The sequence below is a fragment of the Corapipo altera genome, unplaced genomic scaffold (genome assembly GCF_003945725.1).
Source record: "Corapipo altera isolate COAL_440 unplaced genomic scaffold, ASM394572v1 0, whole genome shotgun sequence".
In the NCBI taxonomy this organism is placed as follows: Eukaryota; Metazoa; Chordata; class Aves; order Passeriformes; family Pipridae; genus Corapipo; species Corapipo altera.
This window is the reverse complement of record NW_020884872.1, coordinates 5,698,355-5,721,349: the sequence shown is the minus strand read 5'-3', so window position 1 is coordinate 5,721,349 and position 22,995 is coordinate 5,698,355.

The window sequence follows — 22,995 nt, the reverse complement described above, 5'->3', positions numbered from 1 at the left end:
CACAGTGTAAAGATGGTATCCAGGAAAAAAAAACCCTGAAAAAATGACTGAGGATGTGATAAATCTGAGCCAAAGATACCTCCTAGGATGCCTGTGGCAGCATGTTCCTGAGGCCATGTGGTACATCCCAGGGCTGTCAGCTGAGCAGCTCTGTTTCCACCACGCTGGGCTTCGGCTGGAGGGGGAGTTATCTTTTGGGTGGTGTTAGAAGGAGAGGCCTCCACTGGGGCAGATGGAGCAGGGAAGCAGATCTGTAAATCACAAGGGGCAGGGGAAGAGCATTTGAATTTGGGCCAGTAGGTGAGGTTGCACAGAGATAGCATGAAGACACCAGAGCAGAAGAGAGAAGCAGATGCAGAAGTCCCTGGAAAGTGGGACGGTGAAGAGGAGCATCTGCAGAAGGAAGACTTGAGTAAGGAGGAGAAGCCAGTGGGTCACCAAGGGAGGATGATGGCTCCACGGGTGCCTGGCTAGTGAAAGACTCAGGTGCTTTCCCGAGGGCTGTGCACTGCTCCCTGTGATTTCACCATCTGGTCTGCAGAGGTCTCTTGCTGGTCTCTGACTTTCTTCCTCCTTCCTGTCTTTAGCTGCTCTGCTCTCCTTGCTCAGGTGTGAACAAACACCAAGGAGACTGAGGACGGGCTGGGACATCCTGCATTAAAGATCAGCGTCACTAAAACCCAGAAGAAGCAGAGGTGCTGAAAGCTGCTGAAGTCAGGGAATCAGTGGGGCAGGTGCAAAGAACTGGGACAGAGGAGGCAGAGCAGTGACAGAGGCTTTGCTTTCCTGGGGCTAGCTAACATGAGAGTTGCACAGACACAAGGTTCATCATCACCCTACTCCCTCGATTTCAGTTTTCAGAGACAGCATGGTTAGTCCTTCATCATCCTGTCAGTCTGGTCCAGATGGCAGAGACTCAGAGCAAAGCAGTTATTCACCAGGAGAGTGATTGGACAAGGACAATCTCTCGCTAAAGCAGTAAAGTTCCATTCAATTGAGACTGTACTATGTCTGGGAGTATTAAGGGTTGGACTGACATAAAATGAAGGTGGTCCTGTGATTTTGGCCCTTCTTATGTCTGCATTTAGGGTATAGCTTCCATAATTGTGATTACTGCAATTTTTTTGTAGTAATCATAGGCTCTTTTGTCATAGGCTCTTGTCCTTCAAAAATCGTGGGGATACTTTGTCTGGAGTGTTTTGTGGTCACTCTGAATTATTTCTTTCAGTGTCTGGGATGAAGACGTAGCAAGATACAGATGCTTAAATTCCTAGACTCCTAGAATCATCGAAATTGGAAAAGACCTGTAAGCTCATTGAGTCCAACCCAGCACTGCCATGTTCACCACTAAACCATGTCCCCAGGTGCCACATCTAGACAACTTTTGAACAGTTCAAGGGATGGCGATTCTACCACTTCCCTGGGCAGCCTGCTGTCATGACTGATCAACCTTTCAGTGAAAGTTTTTGTCCCTAATATCCAATCTAAACCTCCCCAGGTGAAACTCCTTAGACTCCTCTGGTTACACAAGCTCAGATCCAACAGACAGGTACCCGCTCGAGCTTTGTGCTGACCTGTTCGAGCCGCAGAGGTTGTTGATGGTGCTGAAACCCTTGCTTCTGTGCTGCCTAGCTTCTTTGCCCCTGACACGGCAGGAGGACGTAACTCGTGCCCTAAACGGCTTTAGGACCTGGTGATGGATGGACTCGGCTGTAAAGCAGCAGCACGACTCAAGACGGGTGGGGATGCTGCGGGGCATCTGCAGGGGCTCAGCCCGCGGCGGAGGGGGATCAGAGAGTTCCCATTCCGAGGCTGCCGGTCTCGAGGTGTGCTCTCGGTGGGGACTGTCCGCTCGTGAGGGGAGCGAGGGGCAGCGGGAGGAGCGGCGGCTGCATCGCGGAGCGGCGGCCGCCCGGGGGAGCGCAGGCACCGCGGGCCCCGCGCAGGGAGCGCCGCGCTTCGCCTGCAGGGCTTTTACAGGAGCCGGCACCAGGCTGGAGCGGGTGCTTTCGAACCCCATTCAGAATAAAACATTTATTTCCCCCCCCATCCCCCGTTCCGTGGGTTACATAAATTTAAACTTTTTTTTTTCTTTTTTTTTTTTTTTCCTCCTCTCCCCCCTCCCCCATTATCGGAGCTCTCAAATATTCTGAGAGAGAGGTTACAAAATGTGTTTACTTACAAATTTGGAAGTAGCGACAAGACGCAATGCAGTGAATTTGTCATCTGCTCATGACTAGCAGATGGTCCTCCTTCTTTGCGAGCAAAACTGCGTGAGTCACATCTTGCCTGGTTCGGAGAATCGAACCGAGGAGCTCTCCTCGGCGCCAGGGTGGACAGTGTCGCCCGTCGCCGATCATGCCGCCTGCCCACACAGCCAGTGGGCTCTCTGGCACTGGGGTGGATTTCACCCTGCCTTTCGCAAAGGTCCCTTATATTCCTCCTTCTTCCACGTTGGATTAATTTGGGCGCACTCCTGTCTGTAGAGACCGCTTCACGTGTCTCTCGCAGTGCAAAGCGATCTTTAAACGGGAACACATCACATTAACATTTTACAGACGAGCTGAAAGAGGTAACTGTGAGTTATGCTTAAACCGGCTCATTTTTTGGATGAAGCCAAAGTGGGAAATGCAAAAGAGACTTTTGAGACCCTTTTGCCTGGAGTCTGTGCTGCTGCAGACAGTGATGTGAAAACCCAGTTCCCTGCATCAAGGCATGGTATGTTGAAGGTGGCTCTAAACTGTGCTGTTAGGGAGTACCGAAACAAAAACAAAATTAAATTTAAATAGTGCAACTCTGCATTGGTTTAGGGGTGCTGTGTAGAGCTTGCAGGATTGGAGTTTCTTGTCCTGGTAAACAGATAAGGCTCAATTTTATTACAAGTATATTAGAAAGTTGTTTTACATGGAGGGTCATCTAACATCCTCTCCTGCCTTCCCTCTCTGGTTCATGTTGATTTCTCTTATTAGTTTTTCCTCAGTCATGACACATTCCTGGTTTTGTCTTTTCATGTAAATCTGCATAGATGATTGGTTTTCCTCTAGCTTTGTGTGTGTGTGTACATATTCTTAACAGCAGAGCAAAAGGGTAATGATATAAAAATGAGATGCTGAGAGTGATGGGGAAAATTCAGCAAAGATATCAACCTGAAAACCTTTTGAAATGCTTTTTTTCTGGAGGGGCTAGGCTTCAAGTTGACAGGCTCTTCTAAAATGAATTCATTTCCAAAGCTGTCACTTATTTATATGGTATGATACTTGTTGCTCTTTGCTGGATGCAAGAGTTCCACTCACACCAGCCATGGGTAAGTTATGTGCTTCTGCCAGATGCTCACATGTTTGCACAATGTGAGACACACAAATAGCGCTTGACTGTCTTTAGGTAGCAGAGTCCATGTGAATAACGTAAAGAAACAGTTCTGGGTTTCCCTGCTTTTCGTTTTCTTCTGAAATGTTTTCTTCCCTGGCTTTCAGAGAAGAGTACTCCAGATAAAGGCACTAGGCACCTTTTCATTTCATAGACACCAGCAGACAAGCAATCCTCTTGTTTCTGAAAGAAATGCTAAAATCCATGGAGGAACAGTGAAGAAACTCATGTTATTCTGGTAATAAATCCTACCCTGGCACCAGTAGCTGCTATTTGGAGATCCTGGAGCTGGAACCAACCTGTGAGCACCATTTTTACCTGTTGGCTTCCACAGTGCTTTAGAGTCCTGCCACAACATGAAGAAGGGCTTATGGATGAATGACAAGATCTCTTTGGGTGCTGCAGCAGGGGAGAGCTGGGAGGTGTGGAGGTGTATGTCTGAAGTCAACAGAGCCACAGACTCACCCTAGGTCTGCTGTCCTGCTCCAGCAAAATCCCCCTGTACCTTTCAATTGGCTACAAAGGAATAGTTGTCAACTCCAGCTCATGGGTTTGCAGTCTCTACTACTACTTTGAATTGGAAAATGAGGGGTCTGGGGGACCAGAGGAGTCTTAGAAATGAAATCAATTCTTTGGAGGCCCTTATCTGGGCTTTCCACCTCCAGCAGGTGAGACTTGCTGGCCCTCAACATATCTTGGCAGAGCACAAGGCAGAGCACAGCCACAGTTCATCACTGACATTTCTCCCAAAGTCTTCCTTTTCTGCTTCAGAGAAAGCTGCTCTGGGAAATTGTCTCCCTGCAAGGAGACAGAGCTTGAGCTGACTTCTCTGCCTGAGCTCCTCTGCAGTAGCTGTGAGAGTACTGCTGCTGAGTTACCACCCAGAATGTGGGTATGGGAAAGGGAGGGGAACTGAGGGCTGGTTGTAATGGAAACATGAGGGGGTTGCTCGTAGAGATGGATCGCCTTCAGGTTTGGGAAGGGTGACATTTACGGGAGCCTGTGGGGACTCCAGTGCATCAAACCACCATCAGGAGAGTCCTCCGAAGTGCCAAGAATAAGCTCGTCCTCTTGGTCCCTGACAAGAGCCTCCTCTCTCCTCTCATTGCTGCCAATAAATCCAGGATTAGGAAGCTGACAGCCACCCACATGCTCTGGAAAAATACAGTGACCACATGCAAAATTTATAGCCTGCAATATTGCCGTAGGTGGGGATATAAAATACTTTTGTGGGGTTTTTAGGCTTGGGATTCCCCGTGGATGCTGGCAGCGACATAACCTATCCTGATACATTATCCCCTCTAAGTGAGCCATGCTGAAGGGCAGGGGCTGGCAGGCCACCATGCTCCATGTCACTGCAGAGTCCCAGGGATGGATGCTGTCCTGCACTAAGTCCCAGATGCTCTGGAATGGTGCAGGTTACCTCTGCCTGATACACCCTGAGCCTGGCTTTTGCTCCACAGTCAGATGCATTTGCCTTGGGTCAGTGCTGTTCTTCCTTTACTCTGCCAAAACCCTAAAGCCCTGGCTGGTTGCCCTTTTAAGCAGCTTCATTCAGCACCTAAGACCCTTTCTTAGAGCCTTAGCAGCTTGCTGTGTAGATGGTTCTGCACAGGAAAGCTAAACTTTCTCCACAGAGCCCTGTTTGCTTGCTGGAACCTTTGCAACGCCTGTGAGGCCAAGAGGGACAAGATGCCAACAGTGAGGGACTGAAGTCACCTTATGGCTGCAGTTGCATCTCTGGCCCTGCTGCAGTATCCTCACTTGCCCACAAAACCTGGGAGTCTGGGAGCAGCCCTACCAGCCCATATGAAGGTGCTACCAGGGGCTCCATTTGTAAGTATGTGCAAGAGTTGAAAACAAACTCTGTTTTCCTCCTGTGCTTCCACGCACTGACACAACTCCACATTTTGCACCTTTTGGGACCTCTATGCTGTGCATAAATCCCGTGGACCATGCAGCCCCTCTGCTTCCTGCTCAATACACTGTGCTGTGAAGAAACTGAATGTGGATGCAGAGAAAATGAAAGTGAAAGAATTTAACGGGAGTGAAATGTCAGGGATCAGTAAAGAGGGTGCAGATGGGAGCAGGACTTTCTCTAACACAGGCACCACAGCCAGTCAGCATTAGGCTGGTGGCTTTTCCCTTGCTAACAAGCACTGCTTGCCACTGTTGCTTCACCAGATTTGGTGACCCCATGCTCACAGAGGGGAAGGAGACAAGAAGGAACCCTGGGGAAGGTCTGTGGGAGGCCCAGGTATGAAGTCTGAAGGGGGAAAATTAATTCAACAGAAGCTGTGAATAAAAAGAAGTGGCACAGCGAGCTCACTCAAGCTTGACATCTTTTGGTTTCTACCGTGTCTGGGATCTAGGTCTGAAACTCATGAGTAAAATCATAACTCAGGAGGATGAAGTGGTAAAGACATGCCAATCTCACCTGTGTCTTCATTGTTGCTGTTGGAAATAGAGAATTACAGCTGTGAAATTTAGATGCTGCAAAGGACTGTCAGCCAACCAGCAGTGAGGTTTCACCTCTGAGTTGAAACTCTCTCTTGTAGTGGGCAAGTTTCTCATTACTTTTGAGTTTCCTTTTGGGCCTGCTGGGATGAATACAAAACATGATTCATTCCTGAAAAAGAAGGGCTGCATCTCCATTGGAGGTGCTTTGGGTAAATGGGACACTCTGATACGTGTATTCTGCAACTTACAATGAAACTTTGAATAAGGTACCTGGGAAACTGAAAAATCAGCAGCCGCTGGAAAACCCATCATCTCAGTGTTGGATTTGTTCACAGCAGGGGGGTTGGAACTGGATGATTTTTTAGGTCCTTCCAACCCAGGCCATTCTATGCTATTTAGGAAAGGGCAGAAACCCAGCTGCAAAACAAACATATCTATCTTGCTCCTAAGCTATTTAGTTTAGAGCAGGCTCAGTGAGAGACATGCAAACCCCTCACTGAAACCAGATAAGCCTAGGGATGAAATAGTAAAGAAAAAATTGTCATTAGATAACTATAATGAAATAGATGTCCCAATTCTACAAATATATGACAGTAGCTAGTCCCTATACCTTCCCCATGCCCCAGCTTCCAGCATAAAATGACAAGTGTATTCAACTACTTCAAAAAGACCAAATAGATCAACTATTTCATGTTTAATGCATGCTTCTTATATTTCACATGAAGAAAACACAATGCAAGGGCAAATCTTACCAGAAACGGAATTGCATTTCTTGATTTTCAGACCTATCTTAGCCTCAAGCAAGGGAGAAGTTTGTACAGTGTAGTTAAGATGATTAACCATAACTGAAGCCACATGTATCCTAGACTGGCAGAACTGCTAAATCTCCAAAGTTGGCCCAGTCATGTCACCAAAAGTGAAACCACACACCTGAAGAAGATTGCTACACTCATATGTTTATTTTTCTGGTGATACAAGTTGATCTACTTTTACCTACCAAGGGAGGTACAAGCTGTTCCTATTCAAACGTCCTGAGAACACCCCAGATGAGCTTTCAGGCTCGCTTGAAGTTATATTCTGAGTCCAGCCTGACACGGAGATCAACATCTCTCTGTTTTCCAGTAACCTTTGTGTGCCTGGCTGAGGCTCTGAAGAAAAATGACCTGTTCCAAAAAATAATCCAAAGACTTGACTTTCTCTGGGAGGAAGATGTGATAACATAGATGTCACCCAGGGCACATAAGAGAGAGCTCCTGGTCCTGCTGCATAGCAGCTCTCCTGCCCAGAAAGTCCTGTGGGAAGAAGGAGCATGAGTTTGTGGGACCTGTGCTAAGGATGAATTCAGCATCCACCACTGTGTTCCAACTGCTAAATAGCTACTCGCAGCTCAGTCCAGTTCTCCTCAGTATCCAAAAAAGAGAATTGAAGTTTTGCTAAAGAAAACCCAGCGTCTGGTCTCAGGGGATATGAGATACGCTTTTATTGTTAATCTGTATATTTTCCTTGCTACGGATATCATCTAAAGCTGTGGAGGAGGAATGTAGCTGGAGGTTTTTTCCAAATTTGTATTGTTTGGGGTAGGCATGCTAGGCAATAAACCTGAAACCTTGGGGGGCGGGAAGGTGGGAGGGATGGAGGCTGTGCTTGAACTTTAACCCCAAGTGCTTCTCAGCTTCTTGGACTGCGTCTGCGCAGCCCAACAAATATACCCTGCGCTTCCCAAATTATCTCCAAGACCCAGTGATATGGATCAACATAACTTCTTCCTTAACTTTCTTACTATTAGTGTTTTCTAACAACAAATCTAAACTGTGATAAGGCAAACCGGTGCAGAAAGACCTTATGAAAGAGAAGCGAAACAGGAGCTGATTCAAGCGTCTGTAATTAGCTAACGGCTGTGAATATTTATGAAATCTCCCTGCAGTGGCAGTGAAGTGCTGATCCTAGAGAAGTGGACGCCCTCTTCCTTGATGTCTTTAATCCTTGCAGTCCCAGCTGCCAGAGCTCGAGTGTTGGAAAACCCCACCCTCTTTCTGGCCTCTGATCAAGATCAGTATTTCAGAGGGAAACGCAGAAGAGCAAAGGAGTTAAACAAAAGTTCAGATAAGCATAACAAACACTGGAAAGATGAGATCCTCCAAGCAGAGTGCTCTAGAAAGCACTCTCGTTAATCTGGGCAAGGCTCTCATCTGTGTGCAGAAAGAGCTATTCTTGGACTCATAAGGAGGTAAGGGATTTATTTCCTCAGCTGCATGGAGTCATGCTATGAGATATCATTAAGTAAAAATAATTAGGATTTGAGCTTTCAACACACAAAATTTGTAGGTTTTTCCGTGTTTCCAGTCCTTTCCAGGTAGACCTCTCCTAAGTGGTAGTCAGGATTTTTGTATCATTTAACTATACAATCCTTACAAGTAAGGATGTCTATGTGATAACTGGCTGTGTTGATTTCCATTTGAGCATCTGTAGGTGATCTTGGCAATTAATACTTCATTGTGATAACAAAATAAAATACTGAAGTGTATTTTAATTCGGGCGGTTTAATGGTGATCCAGCGGTGTGGATTTCATTTACCTGGCAATATCCTGACTACAGTTAAGACATGCCACGGAAAAAATTATCGTAAAATCCAGAATGGTCACATCAGGTTAAATGGTTTCATGCTTTCAATGGCAATATGAGAAGCTTGCACTAACAAACAGAACTGAATTTTCAGAGTGTGGGAAGCAAGTGTGCAAAGGGTCTGATGATTAACTTTCTGGCACCAGTTGCTTTCCTGCGACACTGCAATCGTTACTTCAGGCAAAACCAAATCGCTTTGTTGCTTCATCAGCAGAAAAAAAACACCTGTTCAGCTCCGTCTTCTGCCAAACTTGAGCCTTCTCTTTCTTTGTGTGTGTATGGAGGGTCCCCAGGAGGCACACAGAGGTCCTGCAGCAGCGCTGTGTAAGAGACCAGAGTGAAGGTGGGAGGAGAGCAAAGAGATCCCAGTGCCCAGCTGAGGTTATTGTGATGAGGTGGAGCCCAGGGATAGTCCATTCTATTGAAGCATTTGAGATCTGCTGACGTGTTTGGTTTTGCAGAGCAACATATCAGTTTTTTAATTTTTCAGAGCCCCAGTCTTGATTTCTTGTAAAACTGAGTGTTATTCAGGTCTGGACCGCAGCCAATCACTGCTAATTCGGATACAAAGTTTGCCTTCCCCTCCAGAGCAAAGGGTTTAAACTCAATGATTTTCCTCAAAGGCAGCACAGATGGTTTATTGAGTGACCCCGTGTCAGAGATCCAAGGGAGCTTAAATGGATAAATTTAAAAATAAGGTCCAAGACTTAAAGAGACTGGCTCATTCCTAGTAGGTAAAGCCAAGGTAGAACATGGGCACTGCCACAGCGACAGTGGGAACAAACTAGATTTGGATCCTACAACTTCTACCTATTCCCACCCACCTTTTTACCCAGTAATGACTGGGCTGACCCTCATTTAGGGTATAGTTGATGCCACTGCTATAAAACCTGTTACCCTGTTAAAGAACAATTGTTACACACTTCATTTTGAGGTTTCTGAATCAGAAACACATAATCATTAATGGGAATGATTTATTCAAAGCTGCTTATTGATGAGCCAGGAGAGAACAGAACATCTTTCCTGAAGAGCAACATCAAACACATCATGTCAGAAAGGAGAAATAATGTCACCTTTGAGAGATAACTATTTCTCAGCTTGGTTGCTTTACTACCACAGAATCATAGGATGGTTTGGGTTCGAAGGAACGTTAAAGCTGGCTATGCTCACAAGCTCTACCTCACCAGGCACAGAAGAAGGTTTTAGGCTTTGTGTCTTCCTAGAGACCATGGGTTGCCCTTCTAGTGTTCTCCATGGCACCTGACAGGATGAGCCTAGCTCTCCTGTAAGCACACAGTAGGGACTAACATTAGGCTTGGGAGCAGGGAGGGAGTACAGATGGTATTGCCTGGAAAAGGTGCAAAGACTTGGCATGGCCTGGGGAGTGGGGGTAGAACAAAAAACCCCTGTGGGAAGAAAGATGTGGCAGAATGTGACTGGCAAGGCAGTGCTGGGCAGTCCTGGATGTCCAGGAAGTCACAGAAATGGGAAGATCCAGGAGGAAAATAATCACTTTAGGCAGATGAAGGTGCTGCAGCAGATTACCCTTTACCTGAGTATCATAGAATCAGAGAATCAAAGAATATGCTGAGTTCGAAGGAACCAATCAGGATCATCAAGTCCAGCTCCTGGAGTAATTTCATGCCAAGGCACTACCCCAGCTATGCATCTTTGGGTGTGCTACATAAACATATCTACACATTTTTCCCCAAAGCACTGTCCATTGCAATGACTGCAATTGTCTAGGATAATAAATTGCAGCTATTATAAAACTAATATGACTCTGTAACTCATCTGCATCTCTTAAATTCAGCCCATTCCACATTCTTGCTGGTTTCAGCAGTCTCGTGCTCAGAAACACTTTCAATGCACCAAGAAGAATGACAAAAACTATAAATCAGGTGTTTAAATCCCCACAACCATGATAGCCTGAATGAAATCCAACATCACAGGCAAAGAGTCAGATTTGGTTATTGCAAAAAAGGTTCTCCTGCATGTGCTAACGGATTAGATGTTCCTGATGTTCTAAGCAAGTGCACTGCAGGTTTTTCAGTGGTGATAAGATGCAAATTTCACCCATAAGTCTTTCTGCTGACATGGAGGATAACAACATATACATGTGTGTTGTTTAATAAAAGTATTGTTTTGAAACTGATGGGAAAGGAACTGTAAAACAGTACGGCTGCTCCAGATTCTCTTTTTGAGATAAATATATTGGATTGGATAAAAAATATACCTAATTTTAAGTTACTTAAAATTGTACTGTTTAATATGTAGTATGGACATGTAGCCTGCAGCTCACCAAAGGATAGGGATCATAGTCAACACATTAAGTGCTATAAAAAAGAAATAAATTTTGCAGGATCATAAAAAAAGTCTCAATACAAACAAAATAAAGAAATGAAAGCCCAATAACAGGAAAGGTGGAGCTTCTGTAGTAGTTACGATTGATTTTCCATTGCCCTACATCTTTTGTAGCAATTAGATGTGGAAATGGCTATAAAATGCTGTTACAAGGAAAGACTAAATGGAATAGCTGTCTTGCACTGGCGTGGCTGAACTTGCTTCAGGTCTGAGTTGCTAGTGCTTGATTAAACTCTGCAGTCACAGAGAGATAAATTTGCAATACGCAACCAAGAGCATTCAGATTTTAGCGAATCTAGGCAAGTAAACAGTTTTATAAGCAAATATTCCAAAAATATCCCAGCCCTGGGGCACATGATGTCCAGAAGTGCCCTGATAGTCTGCACCTGAACTGTCCCTCACAGGACAGAAAGGTTTGGCAGCAGGGGGTTCACCACTGCTGACAAAGGTGTTTTGAAAACCTCGGTACAATATCTGAAAGGTGATGCACAAACAAAATCAAACCCCTTCAGCAGACTTGGTTGTCTGCTCTCACTTGTGGTTTCACCAAAAACTAACCAGAGAGTTTAAAAAAAAAAAATTGGGAACTTCTGTCAGAAAGGAGATGAGTACAAGAGCTCTCAGAGCACTCTGCCCATCCACCTGCAACCAAGCTCCACATGGCAAACCCGACCTGCATGTGGGAGGTTGAGTCTCTATTTCCCTTAGTGTCCACTTGCTTCAGATGGAGATTCAGGCTACTTTCAGTGAGAGGGTCCCTGCCATGATGCTGGCAAGGGGGAAATCCAAAACAGAAGCGTTTCTCATGGATAGATTCTTCACTTTTTGCAAAATGTGTTGTGACACATTATCTCTTCACCATGTAGCAAAGTGTACTTTGCAGCGACTGAAGAAATTCACTTAAATCCAGCCTGTACTTGTGTTCTGGTTCGTTATTTATAGCAAGTGTGGGAGTGTGTTGGCCTCTTCTGACAGCATATCATGGCCATCTTAAATTCTGAAAGCACCTTTTTTTTTTGTTGTTGTTGTTGCCACAGTAAATGCTTAAGAAGTTTAATCTCAAATTTGAGAGCAATTTGGAGACCAGTCTGTTCATGACACATGAACAAAATTAGACCAGGAAACGTTTGCTGAACGAACTCTTGTGCTTTTATAACGAACGAGGCTGTTGGGAGTGAGTTATCCCCTGTGTGTGCTGCTAAGGCATGGCCTCGATGGCCCGCAGTGATGCTGTGTGGATGTGTTTGCCCATGGCATTTCAAGGAAAAAAAATATTTACTGAAAAGGCATAAGGGATTTAGGAAATCAAACCTCAAGGTGTCATGGAGAGAAATCTGCACGGTATGAACCGGAGTTTCGACAGCAAGCACAGTCAGAGGCAAAAGAGTTAATTTTCCTTCAATAAGAAGACATGGAAATAATTTTTTTCTTGCTAATTAAATATGAAACTGACTAACTGTATGCCAGTGTAATTTTCTTATCTTATTAGCCATGTTCATTTCTGAAGTGAATAACTACCAGCACTGGTACAGTATATGGGCAGAATAATAGTCGAACTGATTTTTACTTTAATCTCTGAATACAATTAGCATAATTTAAACCATTATAAGCTACAGCAGATAGAAATCACATTATAGAGACTGTAGGTGGAGAGGTGGGTGGTCACATGCAGAGGAAAAACTGGAAGAGCACTTAAAATACAACCGAATAATAAGCATTCAGGGGAATGCAAAGCTGTGTGGAGTTGAAAGGCACATTATTTCTAGAGACGGGGGAAGAAAAGTGGATAATCATGAGCAAGGTTCAAGGACTTCTACTACTGCAGGGCTTGATCCCAAGAAGTGGTGTATACTCTATTGCACCTGCATTGTGTTCACTCCAGTCCTGTTTCTATGAACAATGCCTTCAGGCAAGTGCCCTGCACCTTTTGGGAGCGGCAAGGGCTGTTTTGGGTGGCAGAAAGGGGCTGGCCATGAGGAAACCATGGGAACTGACTAAGTGAGGAAGCAGAGAACATGAAGATGATATTTACACATAGACAAAAGGAATTATGGCCTTATTTGTAAGCATTTTGTGTTATTTGTGTTTAGGAAATCACTCTGAGTTTTCTTTTTTAGGGTATCAGGTGAGTGGTTTTATGTGGGTAGTAGAGGGCAACGCCACTTCCCTTTCCCTTGGTAGCCAGGTTTAAATGAAATAGTTTATGCAATTATTTCATGGGACATAGATCCCAAATCCTATTTTCTGTCAGAGGAGAGAACAGCCCAATGGAGATGTACAGATCACATCGTGACTGACCAGATGAAGCGAGAAGAAGCCAAGATATGATGGGGGAAGGAAAGAGGCAGGTCAGCTGAGGAACCAGAAGGATGGACCATGGGTGTAAAACGTGTGTTGGAGTGGGTTGTGCATGAGAGCGGGGATAGAAGGAAAAAGAGAGAAAGGATGGGCTGGATGAGGAGGCTGGGTCTAGGAATCTTGAACTGTACACCAGGACAGACTGAATAGTCAACATCAATGAGTGTGGGAAGAAAGTGCCATGAACAAGGAGAAGAGAAAGGGACAATCTGGTGAAGAGAAACCAAAGCTCTAGGAGAGTGAAAAGAGGGTGCTTCCCACCACAGCCTGAACCTGAGCCTGGGACACTCCCATCATTCTACTCCTCTGCTGTCAGCAAATATTGGTAAAACCACAGGCAAGCCATTATGTATCACCTGCTGCTGCAGCCACTCCATGGAAAAGAAGGGATTACAGTTGAAAATTCAGAAAAAGAACGCCATGAGCTCTTTTTCGTTTTGAAGGTCTACCTGCCCTCTTCATTTACATCTCAAAGTAGTTTCTTCAGTGTTTTCTGAGCAAGTAACAAAATTCAACCCAGAAATTCAGCCAGTCAAACCAGTAATAATCTGAAGTTGACCATAATTAAATTTCTGTGGCCACTTTTTAATAGTTCTGAGGAAATCTATAGGATTTGTTCTTTAGCACAGACCTCTCTGAAATGTTACCAAAGGCTACAACTGAAAAGCTGTGTTGAGCTGGTATAGCATATATTAATCATTAGATAAATTTTATCTATATCCTGACAATTTAGCCAGGACGTGTTGTTTGAAAAGAACTAGAAATGTTCTTCATCATACTATGACTGTGGCTATGCTGCGGCCAGGCTTTACTGCTGGAGAACAGAACACGACTTTGACATATTTTTCACTTCAAATTTATTGATTTCCTATCATGAAGACATTTCTGACGTATAGAACATGGACCTCACTCCTGAGTGGCTGTTCCATCATTGCAGTGCTCTCTGCTCTTTGGAACTTCTTCCTACAAGAAAGCCCATTTCCAGCCTAAATTCCCTGCTACATAACTGACGGTGCTGTCACCAAAAGGCACTTGCAAAAGCAGCCCTCCAGTTGGGTGGATGTCAGACTGGAAGCCCAGTGACTTGGATGGTGGTCCCACGAGAGCTCCTATAGAGAGCTCGTATAGAGCCTAGAGAGCTCCTATAGAGCTTTCATACAGAGAAGAAAATATTCTGCTTTTTGAATCAGCCCTACATGCATTTTTATGATGAATTAAGCACAGCTACACTGAGAAATGGACTGTACTCTGTGTGTGTGGGTGGGTGGAGATTAGCCAGAAGATCTGTAGAATCATGATTCCAATCAATGTATATCACCTCCAGAAATATGTGCACTTTGCAGTGTTTGTAGAGGAGCAGTACATAGGAAGTGAAGATCCATACATACTGTGCAGCTGCACTTTTGACAAAGATGATGGATGACAATATTTCCCGAGAATACTTTCAAGATCTGACTTTTGTTTACTAAAAGAATATTAGCTGAACTTAATGCACCAAGAAAAAGTGTTGCAATTGCACTGAAGCACTCTGTTGTAAAAATCTCAGTAAAGCCAGGTCAGTAATTAACAAGTAGACTTTTTTTCCAGTACTTTAAAGTATTTCTTGTACTTTATAGAATTTTTTGTACTTTATAGAATTTTTCTTGTACTTTATAGAACTTTTAATGAGATTAACCTCTTTAATGTACTTGCCTAGAAAACAGGTAGTGGCGTCTGTCTGAACAAGAGACGTACAAATGCACAAATGTTTGTATGTCTGAAGATGAAAATGAAGAAAGCGAGTAAATAATGTTAGTGTACGTTTAACACTCTGTAATTCTGCTATTTGATTTAGAATAAAAGTTATGCAAGGTTGTGAAGTGATAACGAGGACAGCCCTCACCCAGCCCAAACTCTTAAGAAATAACAAGAGGTTCTGCAGCATTGCATTTGTCTCTCGGTGCCAGGGCTCTATATTTAACAAGCTTTCCCCGGCTCCCACACCCAGATGAATTCGTTGGAATGCAGTAGGAAAGCAAGAGAGCTCATCTGACTCATTAGGAGGCTCATATGCAATTACCATCAATTAAAAATTCCTTCTAGAGCCGCCGTGTGAATTTGGGTGTGCTGAAATAAGCGAAATCATCAGGATGTCTGTGAGCAGGACTTAGCTTAGCATTGAGTTCAGGACAAACACAGATTTGATTAATCAACAAAAATAATTAGCTGATGCGCCGACTAATGTGTGCAGGGATCCTTAGAGAAGCTGTGCCCGATGAAGTTTTGAGTCTTCCACTTCACCATCTGTGCCTCGTGAGCAGTACAGCCAAAGAAAAGCTTCTCTGTATTGGGAATGTATTGGAAAAAAAGATACCTGTTGTAACAACATGTTTTGTTGATACGAAATGATTTTCTCTTTCCTTTCACCAGCCACTGGTGAGGAAAAAATGCTTAGAGGTGGAAGTGTGATGACAAATGATTTAGAGATGGATTCCATTTTTACTATATACTGATTAAGATGGGTTGTAAACACTTTCCTTTCTTATCCCAAGATCTTTCTCAGAATCTCTTCTGTTCAGGCTTAACTTGTTAGATTTAGAATAAGCTCTTCAAAAGACTGAGCAGCTTTTGAGCCAACCCAACAGTGTTAAGGTGCCTCTGTCACAAATTTGCATTGAAAAACCTTAACGTGTACTTTTCCTGTGCATCTAACATTTTAACACTTTTGAATGTTTAAGGACTGTTGATTAAGCTTCTTATTGAAACTTTTGAAAAAATGCAACAGAGCAATTAAAAGTACATGTGTACACAATTTCACAAACATTTTGGAGGTATATGACATAAAACAAGCATGTTTTATGTCATATAGCCTATGCCATTCTTATTTGTATTCAGTGTTCATAAGAAGCAGCCAATCCAACCTTTGTCTGTAAACTGGTAATACCTAGTTATCTACGATTATTGAATAATAATAATAATAACAATTATTATTATTATTATTATAACACTTCCCCCCAAACTTTAACTGTGGGCACTTTAGAACAGGAACTGCCATTGGTGTTACTATTTATATTCTGGTGGTGCCAAGAGAATCCTTATGCTTCAAAAAGGTCTTCAAAAGCTTATAATGACACAGAATTAGTCCCACAGGTGGAAAGCACCCAGACCTCCACCAAAGCCTCCAGGAGCTGGCACTGCATAAAAAATAAACAGGCCTAGAGTGCAGACATTGATCTCAGTATAAAGTCTGACAGATCCTTTTAGTTCTTGCACAAGTGTATTTTGGGACAAATGAGAGAGTCCAAACAAATCCTTTTGGGTTTTCATGTTTGTTTTTTTTTATAAATACAAAGTGGTTCAAAAACTCAGGTCTGAGTTTTCATGTTTTTGTGACACTGTGTAGAAATTGTAATGGATTAAAAAAAATAATCTAAATATCTATGCGTTTTTACAAATACTGTAATTTCTTTCTTGCCTGCAGTAAGCAGCTATTGTGTGGAGGCAAGCATGACTGGGATCCTCAAAAATCCCCAATGTCGAAATTTTAGACATATAGAGGTACTCAATGTACTGAAACCAATCAACTAAACACAGTGGAGGTCTCAAGGCAAACATCTGAAGCTAGCACGATATAGAAGCAGGTATATTCTCATATGAGCAAGGAAGAGGCATTTACAGTTGAAGAACAAAACAGGTCCCATGTAACTCATTTTTACCTGTACATATTAAGATTTTCCAATACACAGGTTTTTGTTCAAAGAGTTCTCTACAAGCAAACAAATACTGACTTTGGTTTCACATAAAAATCCCTCCAGATAACAGCAACCTAACTGAAAAACAGACGTCAAAAACCTTTACTCATTTACATAACTAAATGTAGACTGATATTTGTTCCTATTGTTTCCTTTTTTTACTGTTTCTCAGTAAAAGGGGTTCTATGCTAGGAATTGGAAGTGTCAGTAAAGCACAGAGGTGCTTTTTTTAACGGTATGGATCCTGCTTTTTGGAAATATATCTAGAAGATTTACTACCTGGTATCTCCTCTGAAGTTGTGTGATTTGCAGAAGATGGTGGAGCTGAGGGGTGAGAGAGGAACTATTTATCAAGAACATTTGAGATCAGCTACCATGGTGAAAGAAACAGAAGACAAAAGATCCATTTATTTAATCATCTTTGATCATCTGCAAGCTTGGTTTGGATATGTTTATATCTTGCAAAACTGGAGAGTGTGGAAACTTGATGCCAGTCAGAAAGGCACTCTCCTCCCAGAACAATTTGACTGAATTCTCATGAGGGGAAAAATAAGTGTTTGAAGCCAAATTAGTGTGACACTGCTGATTTTCCAGTGGAAACTGAAGTCTGTCCTGCTACATCTGTCTACTGAATGCATCTTGGGTCAGGAGGCCAACAAATCAGATGTTTCAGCCACAATAGAAAAGACCTTTGGAGCATTATAAGAAAGGGTAATTTCCACAAGGGTGCCTAATACCACGTGGAAGAACCAAATAGCAAATAATATCATTGCCATCAGAGCTTCAACAGGGAGCTTCAGAAGGGAGAACCCTCTAGAAACTTGGTTATTTCCTAGCAGGCTTCTGAGTAGCTTTTGAACAAAGCTCTTGGTTTAAATTATGTTAATCTTCATCATAGGGCAGTGATAAGCAAGTTCGTGATTGCGAGAACAAAATAAGAAAACACGGGGACAAAGTCTCTGTGGACATAAATCAGTGAGATACCCTTGAAGCCAACACACAACAGACAATTTCATTTGCTACCCAGCCTGTTCTAAAACAGGGACAGAATGTTAAAAGTCTTCTTTTTGTGCCGAGATTAAATCCTGCAAATTTGCCATGGAAACCATTTCTTCCCCTCCCCTCCCCCCCCCCCCCCCCCCCCCTCCCCCCCTTTTTTACAGTTCAGTTATAGAGATACTTTTAGAGATGGGAGGTTTGGGAGTTGTGATTTGGGGGGGGGAAGGTGGGTTCTGGGAGGTGGCTTGAAGGGAAAAATGGGGAACTGTGGAGTGAAAGAGGCCAGAATACATTCATCCTCAAAAATGAGTTCACATCCCCAAGGTCCCGGTATTGAGTGCTAGCAAAGGGCAGATGCTTCTAACAGTTGGAGAGTCGCAGTGTGGAGGAGGCAGTCACTCTCCAGAAGCCGAGAAGCCACCCTGGGAAGCAGGGAGGCCCGGGATGACCCACTTCAGAGAGAGCCCACGTGGGTGCAGGTGGGAGGGAGGGTGGGGCTGGCAGGAGATGGAGCTCCCCTGGCCGTGTGAGCTGACTCACCGGCCCCGTTTGATCCCACTGCTGCAGAAGGGAACACCACCACGGCAGCCCTGAGTGTAAATAAGGCCAGTGAAGCATGGCAGAGAGGGAGGGATGGAACCAGGGTCACCCCAGGTTGCCCCGTGCACCTGGCACCCAGCCGCTGTCACACTGGCCAGGGGACATCACAGATGAGCAGCCACCCACCAGGGTGCTCAGATATCCTCTGGATTCCTCACGGGAGTGGGTGGGCTCTGCCCAGGCTTTCGTTTTGGAGGAAAAAGAAGCCTTTTGCAGCACACCTGGGTTGTCCTCTCAAAAGCTTGGTTTGTTTTCCCCATGTTTAAATTTACTTGTTGCAGAGTATCTCAACAAAAGTAACCCAAAGAGTATCTCAAAGTTTTTAGTATAAAAAGGATGCAAGAAGGGCATGAGGAGGAGGCAGAAGAAAAGGTAGCCAGGGTGGGCAATGGTTCCCCATTGCTTCACCCCATATGCAATTTTGCTTACAGAATCACAGAATCATTTAGATTGGAAAAGACCTCTAAAGGTTATTGAGTGCAACCATTAAACCAGCACTGCCCAGGCCACCACTAAACCATGTCCTAAAGCATCACATCTGTGCATCTTTTAAATTACCTCCAGGGATGGAGGTGTTTAGAATTTTGGAAGGGTGACTTCACAGCTTCCCTGGGCAGCCTGTTCCAATGCCACATGTTTTAGTGAAGAAATTTTACCTAATATGCAAGCTAAATGTCCCCTGCTGCAAGTTGAGGTTGTTTCCTCTTGTACTATCACTTGTTAGTTGGGAGAGGAGACTGACACCCACCTCACTACGACCTCCTTTCAGAAGCAAGTTGGAGGTCCATTTTTCCTGGGATGCAAAATTTGAATCAATTCTACCCTGTTTTAGTTCAGTGAGGACTTTATCTGGCTGACAGAACTGCCAGAGTCAAACTAGATCTGTCCCTTACCAGCCCTCTAACAGAACCTTTGGGTCCATCTGTCCCCCATTTTTTGTTGTTTCCATTTCTTTCATCTATTTCTACCACCTCTCAGGTGGACTTTCCATGTCCTTTTCAACTGATGGAGCATTTCATCATCCTTCTTTTGGCATAATGTCATGTCTCTTTGTTTATACTAAACACGAGGGATTTTTATGGTGCCTCATCAACCACATTGAATTTTCAGAATGATGTGTTCCTTCCTACTTCTTTTACTCACTCATACAGTAGACTTGTTCCTGACAGAAATTAGACATTTCGAGGATGATTACATGCTGTAGCAGCCTAGCACAAAATTACATCTTTCTGACCTGCTGTGTTTTAATGTGGTACCTCACTGATTTCCACAGTTCTCAGCAGTTCAACCTTTTCTCCTGAGGATATCCACAAAACAGAAAGTTAGAGCAAATTAATTCTCAGACACAACCTCGACAAAACTTTAGCAACTGAATGGTCTAATCAAGGTCTGCAAGTTTTACAAAATTCAAGTTTTGAATGTCATTAAGTCTGCATTTACTTTTCACATTATTTCTTTGTAAACCCTTGGTGTCCTGGAGCTTGAATCCTATGTCTGGATCTTACTGTGGACAGCTTCTGCACACAGACTTATTTATACCCTAGAGATCATCTAGTTTCAGAGCATAAAATTTCCGTGTGGGAATGGGCTTCTTTCTCCGGTGAGTACTGCAGGTGCTTCTAGAGCACATGCTGAGGGCACTGCACAGTGCTCTGAATGCAAAAGATGAGATGTTTAGAGTTTGTCAGTTTTCTTCATATATTTACTATCTCAAAGCACTTACACTCAAAGCACTTGCACTCTTACAGTGAGCTGCATTTAACTGGTTTTTGTTTAGTGCACAAATGACTGTAAAATACAGAAACCATAATGATATTTTTCTGTAGTGAAGTCCAAAGCAAACAAAAGCCTCCACACAAACCTCCCCAAAAAAATAATCTCTGAAGTTTCAAGCAGTTTTCTCACTTGCAAACGGACTATCAGTATTCTTCCAATGAAGCTTTAGGGTTCATCAAACTGTTTGTTCCACCCCTCCATCGCTCTGATTGCTCCTCGTGTGCTTTACACTGGTGTTAAATTTTGTATATCTACTTCTGTGAGTTCTGCACAGCATTGAAATGACTGCTGATTCAGAAGGTAATGGGGATTTTTTTTTTCCAGGTCAGTAAATGTAAGCTTAGGATTCAGCATGCAGACTGGTGATGTTGAAAGACCAGCTTTACAGTTTCAAACCTAAACAGGAAAGTCAGTCTATTATCTAAAAGAAATAGAAAACAGGGGATTGGGAGGTAAAGCAGTGGTCAGGCATTCCTTCAACAAACTTTTGAAAGACTCACTTGCATTTTGAGTTTGGGACACACAGGATTTCTGCTTTGTCAAGGTTTTTTGCTATTATGAAGTTTGGAATCAAAATTATTATTTCCCATAAATGAAGATGCATTTGAATTGTTTTCCCGTTCTGAAACTTTGAAACAAGATTGTTGCACTCAGGCAGCTGCTGACTGTCGAGTCTTATAGGATGATGCAATATATTTTCATAACTCAGTTCATAAAGGTGTATGCATATATATAGGTACACATATAGTTATATATGTATAAATATATATATATAGGTGTGTATTACAGGAATGCAAGATTGCCTTCATGTCTACAAATGGTTTAGATTCTGATTTCAAGATCACAGACAGAGAGCTTGGAATATCTATTATATTCATGCAGCCCTGGAGTTGGAGACCTAGGATTATGGGATCCTAGATCTCCCACAGGAAAGAAATGGTGTGGGGATGTAAAGTGTGGTAACCCCCATTACAGCACTATTCAAAACTCTCCTTTTCAGGTCATTTAAAACTTGTCAAGCCCTAATGCTCGTGTGCAACACTTGGCAACCACTGTTAGCTGAACCCAGAAAGAATTGGAATGGTTTCCAGCAAGTCTCTGTCACAAGCTGGCAATCCTGTCTCTCCACAGCATTCAATGCGACAGCAGAGCGTCTCCCAGATATTTTGTATTCCCAGTAACAGGGTGAAATATGAAAAGGCTCTGTACACATCACGACACCACAATCCCCCAGGCACATGAGAAGCCTGGGGCGCATCTCTGAAGGCCTAGACTGCATCCATAACTACAGGAACATCCTTCTTCTGCATAAATAAAGGAATCTTGTTGGAATAAATCTTCATGAGAAATGTAAATTTGTGAGAAACTGCCTGATTTCTGTGCTGCTGAGACTTTTTGTGCAGTAGCACCAGATGCCAAAAAAGCAAGAGGAAAAGTGTGAACCCAAACCTTCTTCTTAACAGCAAAGAAAGAAAGCAAGACCATTCCTGTCCCTGTCTCATGTCCAGAGCAGCTTCAGTCCAGTAGCAAAGGAAAGGCTGCACCACCGTGTGTGGGATGTACATCTCTCACACTTTAAATCTTCACAGAAACTGTGAGAGCTCACCCACAACTGAAAAATGAGGGGGAGGAAAAAGAGTACCCCAAACCACTTTGGTTATCATGGAAAGCAAAAGTGCCTATGACTCCTTCCTCATTTCCCTTTCATGGTGAAGTATGCCAGGAGAGACAAACTGAAAGCTAGAAAGCTGGAGGTCTCCAGGCTGCCATATTTTTTTGGCAGCTCTTGGTCCTGCTCCTCTGAGTGGCCATTTCTGAGCTATTAGCTTCTTAATTTGGCCACTCATTTTGATGACAGCCTGTCTGCCAGTGTGCTTAGGCACAAAGTATTGTGACCCATAAGGAGCAACGCTCGGAGTCAGGAACAGGTGGATGAAGCCCAGCAGAGTATGAGCAGGGGAAGACACAACAGCACAGTGTATTACCAGGTGAGAACCACCATGGCAGGTGGTTTGGAGGAGGAACAGCAAATTTTACAGACTTTGGCAGCTTTGCTTTCCCTAAGTGCAAGGATCAGCAGAGGAAAATGCACAAGTACTCGGATCAGGCACAGGAGTGGGAGGGGAGGTAGGAACTGGCCCTGCTGCTGGGGTCCTGTCTGGGTAACAGGGTCAGAGCTGAACAGCAAAGCCTTGCTGAAGTAATTGAATGAAGTTGAATGTGGAGGAAAAGGTGAGCCAAGAACACGGAGTGGGGGGATGAAGGAAATCAATACAATTATCTCACCAGCTACCTTCTGAACCAGGAGAAGTGTGGCTTGCAAGCATTGATGTTGGAGAGGAGTAGTGCAGGCATGAGGGGACCAGAAAATCTATAATATTCTGGCAGTGCTACTGGAGAAGGGCTTTTGCTTCTTGGAAATTTTATGCAGTAAAAAAATTACTTGATTTGAGTATAGAGATAAAAGGAACCATTTTTTCGTATCACTCTCCACCTTTATTCTTGCTGATAATTGGCTGCAATTTAAAATTAAAAAGCAAAGAAGAGAGAAACGTTTATGTTAAGATAGTTTCTTAAAATCTTCTGAGAGTATCTGGAAATCAGGTACCTTTTTTTATTTTATTTTAACTGGACATTCTAACAAAATCTATGTAGAAAGAGTTGATGGATGATATAATATTTTCCAACCAGGATTAGTGGGATTTTAAATCAATACTTT